A 23,880-nucleotide genomic window follows, 5' to 3' on the forward strand; every position below is an offset into this window, starting at 1 on the left:
GGGGAAAAAATCAGTCAGAAATCTGTAGGGCTCCCAACTTGTCTGAGTTAGATGGTGATAACAAAGAAACTAGTTACAAGAAGCCAGCAAATAAAATGTTTCAAAGTTCTGCTCTTAGTTTATAGTGGAGTCATGGGAAGTGGATGGCTTGACTTTTTGTTTAGCATATTGAGTAAGACTAGCTGTCATTAGGCTTGAAATGTAAATTTTACTTACCTGGATACACCTGGCTTGATGTTCATCAAGAGACATGGATTACTTTTCTGCCGTGACAATCGGATGCTAGGGTCAGAATTTTGAATAACATGAAAGAATGAAATGGTTTGGGGATGTTGCCACATTTTAGGCCACTTTGTATCAAGAGACTATCCTTTAATCATCACAGCCTACTCGAGTATTGCTCCTGATCATGTCCATTCCTTTTTGACCACTGTGTACCCATCTTCCAATGAGTTCTTCGACCAGGATAACATGCTGGTTTCTGGTTTCTTGAACATGACATGTTCACAGTACTCAAATGGCCTCCACAGTCACCAGATCACAGTCTAACAGAGCACCTTTGGGATGTAGTGAAATGGGAGATTCATGGAGGTACAGCTGACAAAATTAGCAGCTGCTGCTATCATGTCAGTGCACCAAAGCTTCAAGAGGAATGTTTCAAATACCTTATTGAATCTATACCATGTGCATGGGCGCAACTTTGTGTTGTGTGTCATGTTTAATCATCTGATAAATTCCCAGATGATTAAACTAACTGAAATGACTAAAGAAAATCAACAGCCTATTTATGCAAGATAACTCATAAGTTTATTGGGGGGGGGCATAACCCCCTAAACCCCCCTGGAAATTACGCCCCTGACCATGTGGAATAAAGGCAGTTTTAAAGGCATCAATTGGCCCAACCCAGTACAAGCAAAGTACAGCTGCCAATAAGTGTATGTTAATATAGTCACTATATGTCAGTGAGCACCCTCATATTTTATTACTAGGCCTATGATAGTTTCATAAGGTTCATCAGTGAATTTTGGCATGCTTTGCTCATCCCCATATGCATTTTCTGCACTTGGGTACACAGGTTTAGTCTTTTCACTTCAGTCAGAGGCACTGCTAAACCTCCTAAGCAATGACTGGATGAGTTTGGGCCTTCACTTTAGCACCATGGCTTCTCTAAAAAATGATCATATCTGTTATAAATTTTACACTGATATCACATATCTGTTAAATGTGGCCATACTTTCTTGTTGCCTCTTTAAAATGTACATTTCTAGAATTACAGTACTACTGCTCCACATCCTGTTAAACTCTCCCTGAAACAATGGCACCAGATAATCCATGGACAAATACATTACAAGTTCACTTAATCTGTAGGATCGCAGACAGGGATAGCTGGCATTATTAACACGCCATAAAAACAACATCTAACCTGCGTGGGAGTGTGTCTACACTGTTTGTATGGGAAAAGAGTTTCATGGTAATGGCAATAAACAGGAAATTTTAACATAAAAAGTTCAAAGTATTTGTACTTTTAGTCTCTACGTATATTCACTTATATTTTCTATTGCATCAGACCAGTTTATATTATACAATTCTCATGCCATAACAGCTTGAGGAGACATTTTGCACTCTATATGAAAAAAACTATATTTTACCCCCTTGCTTTTTTTAATAAAGTATGTATGCCTTGACTGAAAACAAAGATCTGATGAAATTCCATTGTCATGGGTGAAGAAAGATGATTATTTATGGTGTTGTTTTCGCTTATGTATTCGCCTAATTAAAACATATTGGCTTCCAAAAGCAATATAAGAAACAAATTGCTTTGGCATGGCTGTGGCAGTTGGAGGACAGACTCTGCATATTGGCAGATCAAATGAGATGGGATTTGGAGTCTTTGAAACTACATTTGTGCTTCAGTCTATGGTAATGAGGCCTAGCAGAATGATATCACCATCCCCAAATATTTAGTTTGTCATTTTGTGGTAACAGGCCCCTCTGTGTTCATGTGTGCATCATTCATTGCAGTGAGAATTTGTGGAATAGCTTCAAGGGGGGTGGGTGAACATCTGCAGATTACCTTTACAGATTACAGATGAATTTACCTGTTTCATTATGGAAACCATTTTTGGGGATTAATAGTGCTTACCATTTAGATAATACAACGTGTATATGACACTTTCACTTGATTTTGAAATAATATGAATTTCAAATAACCTTCATTCCGGTGCACCGGTTAAGTCACTTAGACTAATTATCTGACACGTAACTCGTTGCTGTCTTTCTACGTGTATAGCATGTGTAAAAATGTGTGTGTGTCCTGTGCAAATGCGTGTATGCACCAGAGGAACGTGGTTTCAATTGTCTGTGACAGTTTCAGCTGGGACCCGGAGGAGACCACGAAAAAACTCCTCCTCAAACAACAGCAAGGGGTGGCGATACACTGCAGAGATAATAGCCGTCCCCTCCTGTATTTTGGAGGGATCATATGTTTGCCTGTCTCTACTTCTGTCAACAGTCTCCACTACAGTGGCAGAGACCAAAGAGAACTCCGCTCCTCGTGTGCCGAGGGGAGGAGAGCTTCCCCGTCAGGCATGGCTGATGTGACGACTCATTTCACAGCAATGCACTGGTGTGGTTTCTCTGTAAACATGGCTATGAAAAATGCTTTTTGGGAGGAAGACACTTGCGGTGAAGACAAAATTATGACATAAGCCATTCCAAAAAAGAGTTGCTTTATCTGAATTGGTAAAAGAGTCTGTCGGGTAAACCAAATTCTACCCCTCGACCTCTCTCTACCCCCAACTATGAGTCTACTTCTAAGAGTGAATATTGAAAGCAGATGTTTTTTTTTAACAGATAACAAATGTCAAAGCCAATAGCTGTCAGTACACCTGGTACAGTACAGACAGGGTGACAGGCTCAGGTCATGTGAATAGTTTGACTCTCCCCACACTTTCCCCGTAGATTTTTTTTTTTTGCAAACCCAACTATTGATTAAACAGCGAGCATTCAGTGTGGTTTCATCACTGTGTCATAACACAAAACAGATGTTTACTGTAAATGGTTAAATCATTGCAATAGCAATGATTTTCAAATAAGCAAACATCAAGAGCTGACAAATTATATGTTCTTTTTTTTTTTTGTTGAACCACAACTTTTCATTTAATGCCACCATTAGACCAAAATGATGAAAATATTTTTCCTCCATTTTGCATAACTGAGAATATTAATTTCAGTCTTGGATGGAGTTATGGTGATTAGCAAAGCTCAGCAAGCTAATATGCTCAACTAAAACATCCTCTAAATGTGTCACTATAAGCTTTTAGTTTGACTGTGAGTTGAATTACCCCAAAAAGAAAAAGAATGCAAATATTCCAGCACATATAAACTGAATGTCTCGTACAAACATGGCATTGATGCTATCCCAGTACTATTTCTTCTGTTATGAGGTAGTGGTTCTCATCTTTGGTTGTTTTTTTTAGGACTGACATCATTTGAATTGTGTATAATAATCCTCCCATACTGATCGGGGCTCGTTAAGTCTTTTGAGCCAACACAGAGACTGAAGGGTGGTCTGGTCCCCCAGTGTCTGATGATTGATGACGCTTCTTGTGACACTGACAGAGAGGGATCAGCAAAACAACCAACAACTTCAGTATAACTCCGCTTGAGCCAGACGCCAGCCATGCTATTGTGTCATCAACACTGGCGCACACACACTGAGACACTAGTAAACACATCCGCCCATCGGCTCACACACACACATACTGAGTAACTCAAAAAGATGCGGTTGATTTATTACTGCTAAAACATACTTTCTCATACATTGTAAACGAGTGCTGGACATGTTTTCACCCTACTGTCTTATAAAAAATATCTTATATTCTGTATGGATTAGATTACTTCTACACCTGTGCTCCCAAGCTCTCAATTTTTGTCCTCTCCAAAATCAGCTTCTGGCCACCTGTTAAAATGACTGTAAGGGTCTCTGGGAACAGAGATTATCCACTGCAAGAAATAACCCGTAACCCTCTGACCATCAAGATTATAAGTCAAAAGCTACTCTTAAATAGAACTTACATTCTATTCTTATTTCTAATGTTTTGTAAGATATATAAATTTAAGACACATAAATGATAATGAGGCTGCATTCACAAAGTTAATTGCTGAGATATGGAAATGTGGCGTCAGCGTGATGCCGCTGTTATTCAAATAGGAAGATTATCTAACAGTCAGAAATAATTAATGTCGTAATGAAAAAACGATTTGAGGTGCAGGAAAAGCGGTATGGGACGATTATAGACATTTGCTGTTTTTCCAGTTTTCAACATCAAAATCCTCAGCCACTCTGTTACGCTGTATATTCATGCACTAATAGAATCAAACTGGAAAAATAACAGCTACTTACCAAAATTTTATTTAAAAAAATCCTTGATATTGACTTTTTATATGCATCTCTTACAGATTTGAGTACAGAGACAGACTGACTGCTGAATATGAACACTTTTTCCAGTGCGCCTCCTCTTAAATCATCATTTTTCAGCTTCACTCTTGCAGCTGCCCAGATGTATGATTTACAGCATTAATGTGTCAAGTCCCTTTCATTTTACTGAGTTATTAATTTCCCGACATAAAGAACTCTAACAAACTCCTGTGAAAACTCTCAGCACATGTTGACATTTAAAGAGCCGGCCATTAACAATATATCTGGTTGCAGTCAAAATGGACCATTTTATTGCTGACTGCATATCAAATAATGGCGTCTGTTGGCACACCGATGTGAGCATGACACTCCAATATCTCCCTAGCAGCAAGTGAGCCACATAGACCGGCTTGTAGCCACTCCTATTTGGCGCCAGCCACACAAAGCCAGAATTCCTCACTTCATAAAAGATATTCAGGCCCATTCACAGTGTCTCGTAATCAATACTACCGGCACAGCTGTCACACTGTAAAACGGCCCTTAATTTGAAGACATCCCCTTCCTCTCCGTCAGTTAGCTTTGGTCTGTTGTAAGACATTAGCGTTAGCTCACTTAGATAAGCTAATGATGACAATGCTAAGGCCAACATTTGCTGAGGATGACTCTGGTTTTCATTTTCATTTCTCAAATATATCATAGAGCAATATGACTACATTAAGCCACCTATGCGCGGCAAGTATGACTGTATGGCTGAGGTAAGTGGCGTATTATGCCACATTCTATGTATAATAATATAGTAAAGTAATTCTTCTCAAAATTCAGTTAAATGGTGTGTTCTTTAAAGTGTGCGCTTTTCTGGCAAGTGTTATATTCAGCAGTGAAATAGCCAAACGGTGCAATCTGATATGTTTTAGATGAGACCTTGAAGAAGGCCAGAACCACATCTATCAGTGACTAAATCTGTCCTTGCATTCTCCAGGAAGGCTCTCAAGGATGAAGCAAGTCTTCAAAAGCATCTCTCCCTTTTGATGTAAACTTCTGTAACTGGTAGGGTGCCTCTTCAGCCCTGCTGTCTTTTAATTGATTATGTGAGGCAGAGGGCACTGTATTGTAAATGAGGTGGTAGACAAAGACCGCAATGCTCAGTAGCTTCACCCTCTGTAATTTTCCCCTACAGTAGCGGTTAACAGTAAAGAAAATCTCAATGTGTTATTCAAGAAAGAGGTCATGGGAATATTCAGTTCTATAAGGAGGTAATAAAAGACCATGTTGTTCAGAAAATGCACTGATGTGCTTGGAAAATATGAAGCTTTGTCCAAAAATTACATTTTTTTTTATGTGATAATATTACTGATTAATGAACCTGCCTTCATTGTCAGTTATACATATGCATCACAAGATACTTTGAACTGAATTGAATTGAAGTGAATTGAATTGTGTGCATACTCATTAGTTAGTACACACACACACACGTACATACCCATGGCATCATCCTGGGGCATTCGCTATCAAAACAAGCAGAGAAGTCTGGACCTGCCTTTTTCCCCGATGGTAAAAGAAACGTTGTTGCTAATAGACTGCAGCAGTGGAAATAAAATAAATCTTTAGTCTCCACCCGCAGCTCAGGGTACCGTGACATTTGACAGTCTTTTATGGTGCAGAATGAGGCATGTTTGGGAGTTGAAAAATTCAATTGTGGCGTATTGATTCCCAGTCGCCTGTCATTATTCCCAGGTTGATTGACAGGTGGAAATTGGTTACGTTAAGTATTTCATATGTTATAGGGGCTGACATATGTTTGTCTGCTCCCTAAGTCAATATTGTGGAAGAGATCTGTAGCTTTATGAGATAGCATTATACACTGGCTTTGGCTTTTGTGTGATGTTCCAATGTTTTTCCTGACATAATTTAAGATATATTAAAAACCAGCCAAATCTTGAGGTGTTTAATGCCAATATTATTGTCTTCCTCCAGGGGATCATGTATGTTCATAGTCGGTGGCAACCCTGTGCATGCATGCATGAATATGTGAGCATCATGATGCATAACTGCATACATACACACAAACACACACATTCGTGCACATGAAATACACATAACAATTTAATTTCAGGTACTGAACATGGCAATGACAGCCAAGTGCAGCTATTTTTGCCTATACTTTGTCACCAATTAGCATAACAAAGGAGGACAATGACCTTAGTTTGCTGGCAGCTGGCTTACCTGGTCCTGCTTTAACTATAGTATTTGATCCATGAATCCATTTGCACAGGCATGTCTCTATTTTTAAAAATAAAGTCAACATGAACGGACATCCAGTCGGCTAAGGATTTACAATTCTGAGCCAAATATGCTGTCCGTCCAATGTATTGTACACCTTGAGATAGTCTCTGGTAATCATCAGGCTGTTCCTTTAGTTACCAGACTCCAATCACATTTATTCTCTTTGAAAGCAACTTCTCATATTTAATCTTAATTAGATTTATATTAAATTTAAGTTTAGTTTGTTGGCTGCCAGAATAATTCAAGACAAGAATTTTACTCATTTTTTACATTTTCTCAGAGCATTTTCTAGTGAAATGCAGGCATTTTCCATCCTTTTTCATATTTAGAAGTACACAACAGCTCCATGATCACACAAAATGTAATTACCACAAGACTGGCGCAACCTCAAAACCTTCACTGTATGAAATCTGCTCTGGGTATGTGTGACACTATTATCTGTGGCCAGTTTATTAGTATGACATTGTGTTTCTGTTTGGAAAGCTTGAAAACACAGACACACCTTGCTTGGAACACCAGTATCCAGCATTGTAGCATTCAGCTGTGCCCTCTGTATTGGCTGTTTCTGGGTTATTCTTTGTTGGTCAAACCTAAAAGCAAATATTTAGATTTAACTGCCCATCCTTTTTGCCACACTAACATAAGCACTGTCCATATAGATCTCCTGCCCTGGGTCAACATTAGCTCTTAGCTGGTGAGGTCAGTGGATCAATGAGACCATCTCACCATTTGTGTATATGTTATTTTATAGTTTTCTCAGCGTAAAACATTGATTTGAAAATATTACATATAGAAGAGAAATCTATTAATTACATATAATTATTGATAGGAAATTGGTTCCTAATTTCTCCTGAAATTGTACTGTGCCTAAAAACAAATGTGAAACATAAACATAGATAAAAAATAAATAAAATAAAGATCTCCAGAGAATTGTCTACCCAGCTGAACCTAATTTTTTTTTTCTTTTTGTAGAGCCTCATCCTTAGCCTGGAGCCACAGTTCCTGGCTTAAGTATTAACCTGTTTCCCTCTACTGTTTGACGGACATCACCAGGTGTTTGAGTGGCTCAAGGGTGTGGAGGTCTCTTCAGTACAGTCTGTTTCATTGTCGTTTTCTAGTTGAAAACATTGCTTTGTAAGTACCTGATAACAGGCCTGAGGCCGGAACAATCACACTTTGGTGATTTCCCCCGTGTGAAATCATCCCATGAATGTTTCCCCAGTTTTTGTCCTAAGTGATGTGGCTTAAACTATATAAACACATGCTAACCTATATAAGAGCACTATTGACTCTTGTTGCTAATAAATTAAATTCGATGTGTGCTCATGGGTCAAAATATATTGGCTACATGAAAAAAACAAGGACAAAGTTTTTTTTGTTTTTTTTTTACCATCATCAGGATTTACAGCAACAAAATTTTGGAAAAAAATTAGTAAATGAGAAAAAGTAGTAGAAAGCAGATCATTTTAAAAGCTCTAAGTTTCACTTTGAACAGAAAATGTTTCCAGTTTGCATCTCACTCGTCACAGTTTCACAACTACTTAGGAAGTAGTGAGTGAGAGCAGACAAATGGGTATTTAATACAAATGGGTGACCAATGCAATCTGCTGGCAGCCAAGACAGTCAAGTACGTTTTCACTTCAGCACCACATACCTCTTTACCTAAAGTAAGCAGCCTCCTGCAACTACTCCCCAATTGTTTGGGGAAAACACATTTTTTCATAGCAAACGAGGGTTAATAGGGGATCACTGATCAGTGTCTAGACAGGTGTGACTGGTAAGCAACCTCCAACAGCCACTTGTAACTAGTTACATTAAACACACTCATCTTGAAATGTTTAATGTAACAAGCTAGATATCAGCAAGGAAAAAGGTGCATGCACTGTAAGTATGTCTTCATCTTAAGTTTAATTAAAACAGATTAGAGCAGGTCCACACATGTCTGACTCATATTCAGAAATACAGACAATAAAGTGCTCTACTCAGATTAGAGAGACCAGTCTCAAAGGCATCTGGTTTATTTTGACTTTTACAACAGAAATCAGCTACTACAGTGATCACTCGTGACTGGACATCATGTGTGTTCTCACCCCAGGCACATTAAAGATTCATGCGTGAGATAGAGAAGACTGGGAGCTGTTTTGTTGTTAGCCCTTCTACTCTGTGAATTCTGGGAAACCTTAAGTAGGGTAAACGTAGATAATGTAATCCCTGGATTAGCATGAAGCCAGCTAATGGCCAGGAATGGACATTCTCCTTTCAGTTTTTGTGCCCCCTTAACCTGAGGCAACATGATGTGTGGACTGGTTAGGCCAAGGAAGGACTTAGACCACCAGCTGCTGGAGGCTTTAATGGAGGAGGTAGGCAACATCTTCAAGCTGTGACTTGTTTCTCGTATACACAGTGGTATTGTTTACTGCAGTGGGATCCAAAACTAGGCAAACATTTAAAGAAATGTAGAAATTTGCTTTTTGATTTCTTGGCAAAAGTTAGAAGATTAGTATCACTGCCTGTCGGTATGGTAAATTTAAATTGGGGCAAGCATCTACTTAGCTAAAGCTTAGCATAAACACTACAAAGAGGTAAAGCAATAGTTTGACTTTGTGTAAGAAAATTACTCAAACGTTTCTATTTCTCAAAATAATATGTAATACATTTGAACGATAAATTATTTTTTAGCTACCTTTTGCTTTACCAAGCTAGCTGCTAGCATTTGACTGGTATGACAGAACATGCACAACCCGGAAGGCTTTGAAACCTGGAAAAACCTGGAAAAACCTTCTTGCTGTGAGGCAGCACTGCCAACCACAGGAACACCATCCCACCCAGAACTTTATGTGACAAGTTAGGAGTGTGACCTGTCTTAAACAGGTGTGTCATGGGACCAGTGCTAAATGAAGTGTGTATATCTCCAGTCCAACATGTGATACCACAGGCTTTGACAAAATGGCAGTATTACTGTACATGGTAATGTACTGGAAATGAGAATATGCTAATGTATTGTGTCATAACCGTGGCTCAGGGGGTAGGGAAGCGCATCTGTAACCGGAAGGTCGCCGGTTCGATCCCCGGGCTCTCTGTCCTGGTCGTTGTGTCCTTGGGCAAGACACTTTACCCTACTGCCTACTGGTGAGGGGCCGATGGCGCGATATGGCAGCCTCGCTTCTGGGCAGCTGTGGCTACAACCGTAGCTTGCCTCCACCAGTGTGTGTGAATGTGAGAGTGAATGAATAGTAGCATTGTAAAGCGCTTTGTGTGCCTTGAAAAGCATACAACATATGCATGAATTATTACTTGAATTATATAATCTTTTCTTTCAAAAAAGGGCAATGGGATCACTAAAATAGGATGACCATGAAATATTTTTTTTCTTGATTGATTTCTTTTTTCGGATAAAATGTGATTTTTTTTTTATTTCTGAAAATTGAGGAAATTATAAAACTTTCTTATATAAAAATGCTCACTTTGCCTTCATTTGGTAAGAGGTGGTTGTTCGGACATTAAAAATACATGGAATGTTCTATTATGTCATGGCCAGCTTACACCAATGCTTTTAATTCACATTCATTTGGCTTTTCTGGGTATGCATTGCCTGATTTATATATTTGCCAGGTGGTTTCTTTTAAATGTGTTTACATTTCTCATGCAACGCTGTTTTTATTAAAAAAAACACATGGAGATTGCAGTTAGTTTGTCTTATGCGCTCAAAAATATTTAGGCCCACTTAACAGGCTAATTTAACACAATTAGCCTAACCACAGGATCCCAGAGATAAAGAAAAAAATGAGTGACATTCTTTGCATATGTTCACATATATCATTATGTGTCTTGGTTTTAGATTAAAACAAAGACAGTCAGTATATCTGTGATTACACTAATTACACATTTCATGCCAAAGTGTTAGGACAACTGGACTGAAGAAATTGTGGTCAAACTCTGCTGTGATCTGGCACTCCACAGTGCATAAAACTAAAATAAGCAGCCTCCTAAACTTTCTCACTTGAGTCGTCAAAAGTGCTTGAAAGGTTTTCATCACCAATCACCACACTGATCTCTTTGCATTCACACAAAAACCAACAGAAAAAAAGAAAATGACAGTTGGATCATAGCTGTCCACAAACGATGCCTCAAGGTTTGAAGTGTGAGTTCGACCAAGCATAAAATGTCTGACAGCGAGCTTCCAGGGAACACTTGTTGGCAGGACAAAGTGGAAACCCAGCTTCATGTGAGGGGAAAGGGAGAGGAGGTTTGGTTTGTACTTTGCAGCTTGTGGATGGCTTTGTGTTCATCTCAAATGTCATCCAAGACAGTCTCGCAACACTTCAACCAGGAACAGAAGTTGTAGCCTATATTTTAGCTGGGTGATTATTTATGTACCTGCCATGAATTTTCTCTCAAGCTTGCCATGTACCAAAACCTCCCACATCTCCCCCAAAACCAGATGGAACAAGGCAGAGTAACCGCAAAAAGCAGCAGACTCAAGAGATTCCTCCTTTCGTGAGTTATGAATTCACCATATGCTGTGCAAAATCATACTTGTGAATCTAAAGGCTGAGTTTTGTTTGTGAGAAGCTCTATAAGAATAAACACTGCAATCCTACTTTAAGACCTCAATCAATTTTATCGGGTAGTAGGCTGGATTTGCATGATAAAAACAATCAAATTTGTGGTTTCGAGAGATGATTGCTCATGGTATCCGGCACCAACTGCTTTTCACAGCTAATGCTAATGCATTATCCACAACTGCAAGAGCAGCATCATACACTGGCTTCAGAATCCATTAATAGTATATTCCTATTGAAAAAGAAATCTCAAGCACCATAATGTTACTCCATCAGCTTATCTTGTTTCAGCAAAGCAACACTGTGCACTGAAAATACACCATCACTGACAGAGAGAGCCTAATCCAGTGATTGGTTTTACCTTATCACACAACTTAAGGAGTGTACACTTCTAAGCTGACGGATTGAACCTCTGTTCGATACAGGTTTGCAAAACTGAATCTGTTGAGCCTCCAAGATTTGATATGGGTATTTAAAGCTCTGCGCGGCATTAACCGCAGAGCACAACAAATAGCCTGCCTTTTAACAGGGCTAGGGAATCCCAGGGCCAGTTGGGATGCAAATTGAAATGATCCAAGAGTGGATTGAGAAGGTGAGGGTGGGCTTGGATGGGGCTGCGGAGGGTGGATGTGGGAGTGGTAAAAAAACGAGGCCTTGAGGAATGTGGGAATGAGATGAGGGGGTATGAGGCTTGTGGTGAGGGCTGGCAAGGTTCTGAGGAGTTTGCTGTGATTAGCCTCAAACACTGACTTATGACTTGAGTGACAACAGTTTAGTAACAAATAGCAGTGGAGAACGCTACGCCACCATGCTCCTTCCTACCTCCTCCCCTTCCCAAAGGGTTACAGTCATTTGGTCAGCAAACAGCAGATCACTGCTCAGCTCTCTTTTGCTCTGTGTTTGTGTTGTTATGTGCTCCAGTTTGGATGTTAGCAGTTCAAGAGGGCTGAGAGGAAAAGCAGATTCTGTGCTTAATCTTCTAGTTACACATTCACCACGTGATAATTCATGGTTTTATCCCGAATAACATCATAATGATGTAAAATGAGCTTTGTTGATTGTGCAGCTGTGGGATTTTGCCCTGGGCCTTTCAGATACGACAATGTAGACATCATTTTTCAGAATTATCGCTGATCGTAAAATTGCAGTGGCAGAGGATATTCCTTTGCAGACAGGCAGACAGACTGAATTGAAAGCATGTTGGCAAATGCTGGGAAAGAGTTGCTGAGTTTAAATGATACGTGATAATCAAAACCATGCAAAGTTGGCCAGAAGGGATGCCAGCATTAGTGCAATGGAACTATGGTACAAGTTGTGCATGCTTACTTCATTAGGTACATAGTCTGCCTACCAGAACATCTGACACTGCTAGAACAAATGGGATTATTTTGATTCAAAATTGCCATCATGTTGGCACTCTATGCAACATCACTCCTGCCAAAACTCGCTGACTGTCTTTCAATGTAAACTTTCAGGCAGCCATTTTAATTGTTGATGCTATCATGCCAGCGTAAAGATGTGCCAGTAAAACCATCATAAGTGCACACTGTTCTACGTACCTGCAAAACCACACACAAACACACACACACACGCACACACGCAAATTAGCTCATAGACTTTCTACCGGTAAACATCCACTGACTGATCATAAGAGACTGTGAGTTGCACACTTTTCATTATTGTTATTCCGGAGGGATAATATAACACAACGGACACAAAAAGAAGAATACTCCACCCGTTGACCCTATTAATCAAGGCTGGAATGATCAGCCTAACTGGGATTTAATTGCCTTCTGCTGTTTTCTTTCAGCAATAATTTGGTTTGCGTTGGCTATGCTGTGCCACTGAAGTAAGCCAAGCCCTGTTGGCCCATTAAAAGCTAAGGCACTCTGTTTTGGTGGGTGAGGGGGTAGACAGAAAAGGGATGCGGAGGGTTTGGTGGGTTGGGGGTAGGGGGGGGGGATGGCAGCATACACAGGGTGACTCATGATTGGGAGTCCATGGAAGTCAATGCAAGACTATAAAGAAAGCAGCTTCCCTCTCTAGGGTGTGGTGAGGTTTAAGGGCTTTCACATACAACTTTAAAGAGCCCAAGTTTTAAATCCTAGGATATACTGTTAAATCACATGGGAGGTTTATTGTTTTCAAGGCTTCACATATAAGCACCATTAACCCTCCAAATGCCATTGAAACTAGCTCGATGTATGCTCATTACAGACTATGAGCGATCATCGGACAGACAGGTGTGAAATGTGCCATTTTTAGCATACAGTTCATGTTGCTCTATATGTTTCCAAGTATCATCCAATATCATATTACATTCCCTTAAATAAGTGACTAGTACCTCACCGAGGTCTTCCCCCACTCATCTGTGTGTGCCCAAGTATGCTTGAGTGCACATTTGTATCATCACCAACCTGACATCGCTGCGTGCTTTTGCTGCATCTGCTAAACCATCCAGTAGGCCGGGATTAAATCCCTTTGATTAATCTGTCATCAGCAGTGACTGAGACTGTCTGAAATGCAATATTTTTGCTTTATGCTGGGAACAAGGTGAGAAGAAATGAGTAAGAAACAGCATGTAGTTGCAAGTACTGAAAACTACACTTAAATATTATCTAAGTAAATTCTATAAAAAATTATATAAATATCAGCAATTGTATATTGGAAGTCAAAATAATGATTTCACCTTCAGATAAATTTAACTTTTACTGTGCTGATACATCCAAGTGATTGTCTTATGTTTTGCGTACATTTAAAGGATCTGGTTCAAATGAAACAATGCTTTATTTGAGCAGAAGTGGCTCTTCCAAATAAATAAATAAATAAATAAAACAAGCAAAGAAAAAAAAGCATCGACAGTAAGTGCAAAAACTTTATATCTGTGACCAAAAGCACAACTACACAACTAAACCCAGACTAAATCCTCAAGAAAGATTATTTTTATTGTATTTTTAAAATAAAAAAAAATACACTTCAACCATCAAATCGTTATTTTCCTGCTTGTTTTCATTTAACCACCCACAGCTCATCCTCCCTAGTGTGGTCTGCTGCTCAGTGTCAAGAAGTAAGATATGATTGTATCATCAGATATCGATCCAAGCCCCAACCTGCTCCATTGCCTCATATTGATTCCTCAAGTTAGTGCAGGAGGCCTGAAATTGGTCCTTGCAGTGCATTTCACTGGTGTTTTTATTTGTCAAGAAAACATTCATGCACTGCTCAGCCATGTCAGTACTCCCTGTCTGTCTGATTATCTGTCTGCTGCTTTGTTCGTCCCTCTGAAGCTTTTGGAGTGGTTGTGTATATGTTTCTGTAAAACAACAATTTATCTGTAACTTCATATAAAATGCTACTTTTTTAATTTGTAAAGAGCAAAAACAATGTGAATCAGGAAGGTAAAATGAATGCTAATAATTAAATAATGTAGTTGAGCCCTTAAACAGTTTGATAATGTTAGCAGTAGCTACTGGAATTGTGAAAAACAACCAATAATAGTGAAAACAAAGAATTGCTAGGTTGCATTTATTACAAATTGTTCACAGATGGGTTACATCTATCAATCTATAGATGTATAAATATATATATATATATATATATGTATGTGTGTGTGTGTGTGTGTGTGTGTGTGTGTGTGTGTGTGTGTGTGTGTGTGTTCAGAACTGCTTTGTCTGATGAGTGAAATGCGTTGGATAAAAGCAATCTGCCGAATCCAAATCCAAGTGTGGCAGGGTATGCCTCTCAGTATATTTAATTTCTGTGGAAAATATGAGGCAGTAGAAGAAATCTATCCATCTAAAAACTCAAGCGCTGTAACATCGGTCAGTTAGTAAGTCAGTCATTCCAGCTGCAACTTGCAGCTCAACTCTTTTTGACTTTAATTTATTTTGAAATAAGATTATGTGGGAAGTTTTAGACCTTAATCTGTCAGATGTGAAGTTGGCTTGGCCATGATTCCGATTCTGAAAAACCACTATGCTGCATTTGATCTCAAGCTTGAATAAACATCAAAAAATTATGAGCAGTTTGCAAGAACAATTATTACATACGAGGCTCGGTAATAGAAAACATTTAACAGGCATTCTGCTGTTTGAGCTTCTTTGCAGTAATTCATAGGTTGCAATATTTTCAGATGATTAAAAAACATTTCACCCACATTTTCATTATGCTTTTTTTCACAAATTGGAATCAGCATTTTTTTTTTTCATAACAGTTTTATTCAAAAGTAAATTAATCTGAGGCATTTTTGTAGGATCATAATAATAGAGGGGGAAAGGAAAAAGCTGAATATCCAAAACCCATCAGTTTAACACAATCTTCCACACATTATCCTTCTGTAAAGTAGCATAGTTGTGATATAGCTCAGGGACTTTTACCACCGCGGATAATACCTATTCTAACGGACACCAGCTAAACAACATGACTCTGCACTGTCTAATGAAGTCAGTAATTTAATATTCCACTGTGCTTTGGTGGCAATAGATTCAAAATCTAATCTTGGCCAAACTGATTAGGCCTATTAAGTGGTAATGGAGCGAGAGGCACTTAGCATGCTTGGAGGTTAAGCATCTTTATCTAAGGCGTGGCTGCTCTTTTGTTGTCCTGCTGTTAAGCTGATTGCATTGCTTTGAACAGCTGTCTACTTGTGTGGTCTTCATTTTTGGTCAGATTCTCTAAAAGTGTTTATTTGTTTCTCAGATTTTCACTTATGCACATCTTTCAAAAAAAGAAATAAAGTGTCATTTTAAAAAGTTTGTCCACATAACCCAAAGACAAAATACATATGACATAAATAATGTGCTAGATTTATAAATTTACCCCACTATTTACATTTCTTGTGGGTTTGAACTCCTGTCTGTTCTGTAATCAGTTGATTTTTGTTGTTAAGGATAATTCACAAAAATCTGTACAATCACAGGATATCACATTAAAGTGTAACAAATGCTGGAAGGCGAAATATTTCAGTTGTTCATATGCCATTTTGACATATGACACTTTTAATCAGAGACACATTTAAAAATACATATTATCTAAATTAAACTGTAGTGAAGGCTCCAGTTTAATTAAGTGTCATTGTGAGACAGTGGCAATAGCTTTTTGTGTAATCCTTAAATAGTAGAATGAGCCTTCAATATCTTTTGAAGTGTGCGTGATCTGCAGACCAGCGCAACCATAAGGCATTCCTTACCCACAGAGCCGGCTGTGGATCCTCGCAGTCTGCCAGCTGAATGCTCACTGCCACGGCACGTTTTCTTCTCACTCCCAGAAGGCCTTGACACTTTTCTGGCATGTATGTGGGATGGATCACAAGGCATAAAAAAAGACAATGTCCTGCAGCACTGAAAATTTATGGTTGAACAACACACACAAGCCCATATGTTAAGGAAGGGAGATGGGGCCATCCTTGAAGCAAAAATCAAATACATCTCAATTAAAACTTTCTCCCAGTAATACTTGCTGTGATCTAATGGACATGCCAAACTGCAATAATGGAGAATTTTAAGACTTTTTGCACATTTTGTATTGGAGCTAGGAGTCGTGTTAATTGTGTTTTTTAAAATTCATTTTCAGTAGAGGAGATTCTTTGAAATTCTAAAAAATATAACAGTGCAAATAAGTGTTTTCAGGAAAACAGCATATCAACATTTCATTTTGCTCTGACTGTAATGAACTTTACTACAAAGTTATCTTTCACATGTTTATATTTCATTGAAGTATTTCTCTCCAGCAATCTAACTGCATCTTTAGTTTTGCAGGGAAGCTGACGGCGACAGTGGGACAGTGCACACATCTAAAGCAGGCATCAGATGCCATCTACTGGCAGCTCAAGCTACTTTCAACAGCATACTGTCCACATCCTTGCAGAGATTATTGCCTTAAAACGGTATGTACTAAAAACCTAAATGTCTGCTTAAACTTATCAAAATAAAAGCAGGACTATAAGGAGGATGGAACACTTAGATGATGTGGTACATGTAAAAACCTTTGCAAAAATACGTGTACATATAGGTATATTTATTGATAAGTTAAGATGCTAAATAATTTGAATGGGTTTTTTTCCTAATCGCTAATATCAAAGTTTTAATATACATTTTTTTTAAAACAGGCCAAAATCAGACATACTTTGCGGTTTGAACAATTCTCGGGGCTCAATCCCCAGCCGTTTCAGTGTAGACTCATAAGTTTTTGAGGCTGACAGCACAGACACGGAGCAGCTGAGCACCATCCTGTCTGTGACTCCACCATGTGACCCTGCGGCCTGTCTATCCAGATGGCCACTTTTTTTTGTCTGTCTTTCTGTTTGCCTCTCTTCTTGTCTCCCTGTCGCAGCTCCACCCAGCTGAGCCGGTTGCTGAGTGGCATGGGACCTATTCCTCTGACAGCTCACCAAGTCTCACCAACCAGCGCCAAAATTTTAAGACTAGCTCAGGCTGAATGCAGTTCAGTGTGCAAAGGGTTAAGGCATGTGTATGCATTTGCACGGCTGTAGGTTTGCATGTGTTTTCACAAGGAGTTAAAGATCAGTGAGACAAATTCCAATACAGACTTCATAAAAAATGTGGATGTCTCATGACATTTAATACAGTAATGTTTAAAATGTGTTAAATTTTTCATGCCAGAAAAATGCCATTGAAATCTTTTATGAGCAAAATTGCTTTTAAAAAGTAGTCAAACCAATGTGGGACATAATTGAAACTTGAAAACATAAAAATTTCTTCAAGAGCTTTCCAACTGCTAATGGCAGGAAGCAATCGGAAGAAACGAGCTTACAACAGTCTAATAATGAATGCTTCAATGGAAGATGTTAGTCTAAAACCCTAGTGTGTCTGATCTGTTCCAAACAAAGAAAAATGATTGTTCGGAAAAAATACACCAGAAGAAAAATATGTCCAGTGTGCAGGTGCATAGAACCATTTGTAGGTTATTTTTACAGATGCCATTTTCGATGACCCTGTGCTGTAAGATGACTCTGCCTCTAGTGAGCAGCACAGATGGCACATCTCAGGTGGGTGTCTTCCTTAGTTCGGATTGTACAGACCACGCCCCCGACATGGAGGATCTCCTTTGAGTTGTGTTTTTATCGTTTCTGGACTTAAGTGTAGGCCACTTAACTATCTAAGCTTTCGTAGTGATCATCCCATTTATCTGGGATTATTGCAGTGAATTTACTGTTTGGTCTTCTTCCAGGCCTAAAATGTCAAGTCCAAAGTCATGTATGCAGTAGCTTTATTCGGTAAGACCTTCGCAGATCCGTCCAAAGCTGGTAGCAGTTGATCTTTGGATAGAGCATGAAATAAATAAATCCTCTTTAGCAGATCAATATTCATCCTATTTAATGCTGGATGTGAAACTGCTGGATTTGAGGTGGTAATGCTGATGTACAGCTAATCGTTGGAAAATAAGCAGCAGGGCTTTGCAATTCTCCAGCAGATAGTTTAAACAGGAAGACGGATGAGTAAATGCCGATTGTCTAGGCAGTGAAAAACCTGATAGTGATTACTTGTAATTTATACCTTCCAATTAATAGGCAGAGCGTCTCTTCTGGAGTGGGGAGGGTGGTGGAGTGTAAGGACTCATGTTGATGAGTGTGTTATTGAAGAAGGAAAATGAGCTGGTGACACATTTCCTGCTGCAGCTTCACAGTAATGACATTGTACGCTAATGATATTAGTTGACACTGCTTGTATAAATAGAGAGAGGGGAAGTGAATTGATATAACAGGGGGATATGAGGTTTCGTTATTATTCTTACTCCCTGAGTATTTCGCTGTATAAAGAACAAGAGAGAGGACATGACCTCTGACTGGATTGGATTTTGGCATGAGGGATGAACCGTTTCTTCCTCCACACGTAAATTCACTCTGTAGTAACAGCACTAAAGCACCTGTGACAGAGTGTGACAGCGGAGATCCCTGTGGATTCTTGTCAAGTTGTGACTGGTAAGTTTGCAGTGCACAATGAAAGGTCGGTTCCCATAGCATAAGATACATTAAAGCATTGGGAACTTGTACAGAATAATTTGTGGCTGAACTTTTAGTTCTCTGTTTTGAAGTACCTCATCTTAAGAGACCCTCAGCCTATCTGGCCCAGTGATTTATTGTTTTCTAGCGACTATGAAATGAGGCCTAAAGTCTATGTGCTGACTCTTTACAGACTTCTAGGGCCTTTTGGTCTCCTTTTTTTCATGTCAACAATATGTTTTTAAAGCCTTGCAGTATTTTAATATTCCAATAGACAAAGAAAAAAAGCTGAAAGCAAATACTGCTTTATGAGCTTTTTTTTGTTTTACACTTGCTACAAATCCTAAGGTGTTTTAAAAGGCCCAGACTATCATGCAGTGTTTGTATTAACCAAAAGACTTATCCATGTAGATTACCGTAAATCATGGAGACGTTCCAAGCAGCACTGTGACCTGATGATGATGGCAGGTTCAACATTTATTTTTTCTAGTGGCTCTGTACCTGGCATGTGCACTTACAGTGAATCAGTGAATTTTTAAAGTGTACACCCATAGCACCTGTTTTAACCTCCTAAGACCTGAACTCTTCCACGGCATGCATTTTTAATTTCTCTTTGATATTGGGGCTGATTGGGACCCGATCAATGTAAAAACAAAGAAACACCAGATTTTTTTTTTCGACCCGATTTTTGTTCCTAAGAAAAATGAGAGCCATGTATGAGGACATTCGTTTTAAAATTTGATGGAACAGTGGTAGTATAATGTCCTCGTAAGTGGATATCAGGCCCTTGTAGAGCAAAATTTAGTATTTTGGTCTAGACAACCCAAAACTTAATGCTTAGTTTTACAATCATCAACAATCTTATGGAAAATAATAACTGAGTTATTGTTCCGTAGTCATTCTTTTCAAGAGGATTAAAATGTATATAATTAAAGGAAGCTAGACATCAAATGTGATAGGAAATGCAAGTTCATGAAATAAAGTGAAAGATCATTACTAGGAATTAGTATTATGACAGTAAAACTGTGCTGGAAACCAAAGCTCCCAGTGCAAAGGGGGTACTCTGAGAGGTAGACCAGCTCAGTGCTACAAAGCTGCCGGGCCTGGATGTTTACCAAGGATTTTTGGCTCACCAAGCTGAAGGGCTACGAGAGAAAAGAAGAAAGGAAAGACTAAAGAGGAAGAAGATGAAAAAAAAGATATTTGGTATTTCTGACTTTTCCTCGACAAACACCCGAGGGTCTAAGAGTCTCATTTAAATAAACAAAACCAAGGGGGCAGGATCTATTTGTGGACAATAAGCTTTGCCTCGGGGCCCTGTGCTCTGACAAGCTTTGAAAGTGGCGCCGGACTGTGTCTCGCTGAGTCAGAGGTAGAAATCCCATCCTTCAACAAGCTGTTGTGAAGCACCGTTCACAGGCTTCACTGGTGGCCTCACCCATTTCTGCAAAACTTTGAAGTTAGCTGAGGCAGACGCAGGCTGCAAATAGGCAAATCTCCATGTACAAAATGGCTGCTTGCCACAAAGTGTGTAGGAGTGGTGAAAAAAGCAGCTCTTGGCTGTGAGAAGTTGAGCTTGGATGGAAACCACAGCTGGGACCAGATTTGGAGTTTAGGAAACTGGTTGGAGCACCTGCAGGCTTATTCAGCCAGGTCTATGTCCCAGACTGCTCCAAAGGTCATGATCTATCTCCAGTGGTAAATTAGGAGGCTTCAACATGTTTCTGTCTTTGACAGCATTTATACTGTAAATCCAGGGTTCCTTTCTTTATAGTTACCATATGTAGCCAGCAGATGGCGACCATGACACAAAGAAATCCCACTAGAGCAGTTTCAGTGGTTTTAAAATATTAGTTATTATCTAAGTTATTATTCTGATAATAAAGTGAAAGTTGGGATTTAAAAAAAAAAAATACATAAGAGATAAATGTTTGTGTTGCATAACACACTTATTCAGTAATGAAACACTGATGTTTTGCTGTTACTACAGGAAGTGAAACTAAAAGCACACAAAACAACACAAAAACAGGATTTTCTTGTTTTCTTTGCTTGTTTGTTACAGGATGTATTTTACTGGAAACCTGAATCAAAGAGTGCTTATTTATATTCAAAGTAATACTGCATAATTGGATCAACATTTGTCATTAGATCTGTATAAATAGGCTCTCAGAGCATAGAAAAATGACAGGGTATGACATTCAAGATTTTTATATTGAAGAAGTAATGCCGCTATTAGTACAGCAGTGGGTGTCTATGAACTCTGGAAAAACCAGGGGCCAAGTGTGATGTGTCTGGTAGACCACTAGAGACTGAACTGCATCCACTAAAGAAGCTAAGTTAACTTTAAGTATAACTTAAAACGAAGACTTCATAAAGAACTCAAATGGATGTAGTGAAAAAGTAACACCACACTGAGCTTTTTCACCTGTACTTTACTGTAACACATTGTTTATTCATGCATAATAGTACCATCTTTTATTAATCTAATACTATGCATATGTTATACATTGACTTTTAGCCATAGTTAGTTTGGTATTTTGAACTAAAAGGGAATATGTGACCAGGGTGCAGTGTGTTTTTAATCGAACAAATTCATCACAGTTCTACTTTATTTATTGACAATGTCAATGCAATTACAAGCTGTTTTTATTACAAACGTACACTAAATGTGCTGAAGAATTTTATACATTTCTTTTATTATTTGTTGTAAAAATGCATTTGTTGTAGAAAGCTATAATATCAGTCAAGTTGCCTGTTAAAGTGTTAGCAAAGCACATTCTGTTAACATTTTAAAAGCATTTACTGCAGATTCAATCCTTTTTTTCTAATTATAAACTTTTTATTAATAGTTGATAAAGATTAACTTTGGACCTGGATCCTTTTCAACTGATTTAACCTTCATCCAGAGGTCACATTTGGTAACTGGAATTCTGACACACTACTCCACACCCAAGTCTCCAGATGTGCCCCCAAAAAGTTTGAGAGATAAAAATTAACAAGGGTGTGAAACGAAAGTGTGATACCACCAACAACTCTGACATTCAGATGTCATTTACACTAAAAATGCAGCTTCTTGCTAATCAGGGGAATTAAGTAAAGGCAGTACTCACCAGCTTTGATTTGACAGTGAGAATACAGCAACAGATTCAGTGAGCGTGGTGGATTCACTGATTGTGGTGCAATCCTGAGAGAAGCCAGAGAAATAATATGTTCAAAGGCCTTGCACACAAAATTAAGTGAGTTATGTGAAAGACTGTTAATTACCAATTTAAGTTGAATTACTTTATTTGTAAGTGCGTGGGATTTCTCTCAGTTTGGTTATGAGTACTTGCTGATTAGGATGGGAGCATTTCAATAAGATGGTAGAAATTGCTTCTTTAAAATCTACGATCCACTTATATTTTTTTAATTATTATTTATTATCATATTTTTTTTACCTGAAAAATAACTTATAATTCAGAAACAATTTTATTAAACTGCCCCAAAATATTCCCAAATAACTATCACAGAATTACTGCCACAAAAAAGAAAGAAAAATAAGTCATTTGTAACTGTGCGTTAGTGAATGAACTGCATTTTGAAGTACACTTCCAAAGTGAACCTATGTTGACTTATTGTCCCATAGTAATTATGGTTATCTCCTCACTCTTGATTTAAGCAAATGCTTTAAAAAATGCCCAGATGTGTCTATTTCCCGCACCCCTATACTGCTGTTCGTGTCTGATATAAACACTTTCACAAGGGAGGTATCATTGTTCTTGAGATTGTATAACTGAAGGAATTGAGACTCTTAATTTCTTTGATCCCATGGCTTCCTGAAATTGCCGGCTTAAACATTGTTCTGCTGTTCTCTTTCTTCCCACAGGAGACTTTCCATCCCATCCCAGACACTGAACGAGCTAGTGTAAGCCTCACTAAGTCACTCTTAGCTCCACCGCCCCAGCATGTGCGAGCCAATTCATGCTGAATAAGATCATGTTAATCTGGGGTTTACAACGGGACTAAGTAACTTGATTTCTATCCTCTGTTAACCTGCAATTGCTGCGATAGCCAACTGGACTCATAGCTGAAGGGCTTTTGTTGTTACTGTTCTGAAGACCCAGTGCAAGTCACGCAAACACACACGAACACATACACAGAAAAAGGCCTTCATGTCCACCAACTTTGATTCATTTCCTGCATTCATAAAAGTAAAAATGCATGTTCCCAGCATGTTGCATTTGAATTCAGCAGTTTTCTAAGGGGACAACGAGCAACTTATCCATTTGTGCAGGATCAGTCCTGCTCTGTATATAGATTTAGCATTGTTTGCTTTTGCAAAACAAAAACTTATAAGTAATAAAGGAGAAATTAGCAACTGAAAAATAAAGAAAGTTGTTGTCTATAGATATGTGGCAACAGAACAGTGAATAAATACGTTAGCAAATGTTTTTCACTAATAGAACGAAGCTGTGAGGGATTTTTTTCTTACACTTAGTTTGATGTGCCCTTGACTGCAAAGCCATTCAGATTTTTGCAGCAATAAAATGTTTCACAGTTTCCCAACCAAGTATAATAAAAATGACAGAAAATAAAAAGTAAATTTTAAACTCAGATCCATGTCACGCTTGTGATCTATCCCTTTTGCAAACAATACTGGTGTGTGTTGTCAATTT

Source organism: Perissodus microlepis, chromosome 2 (genome assembly GCF_051167445.1).
Source record: "Perissodus microlepis isolate ML-2025 ecotype Zambia chromosome 2, ASM5116744v1, whole genome shotgun sequence".
Lineage (NCBI taxonomy): Eukaryota > Metazoa > Chordata > Actinopteri > Cichliformes > Cichlidae > Perissodus > Perissodus microlepis.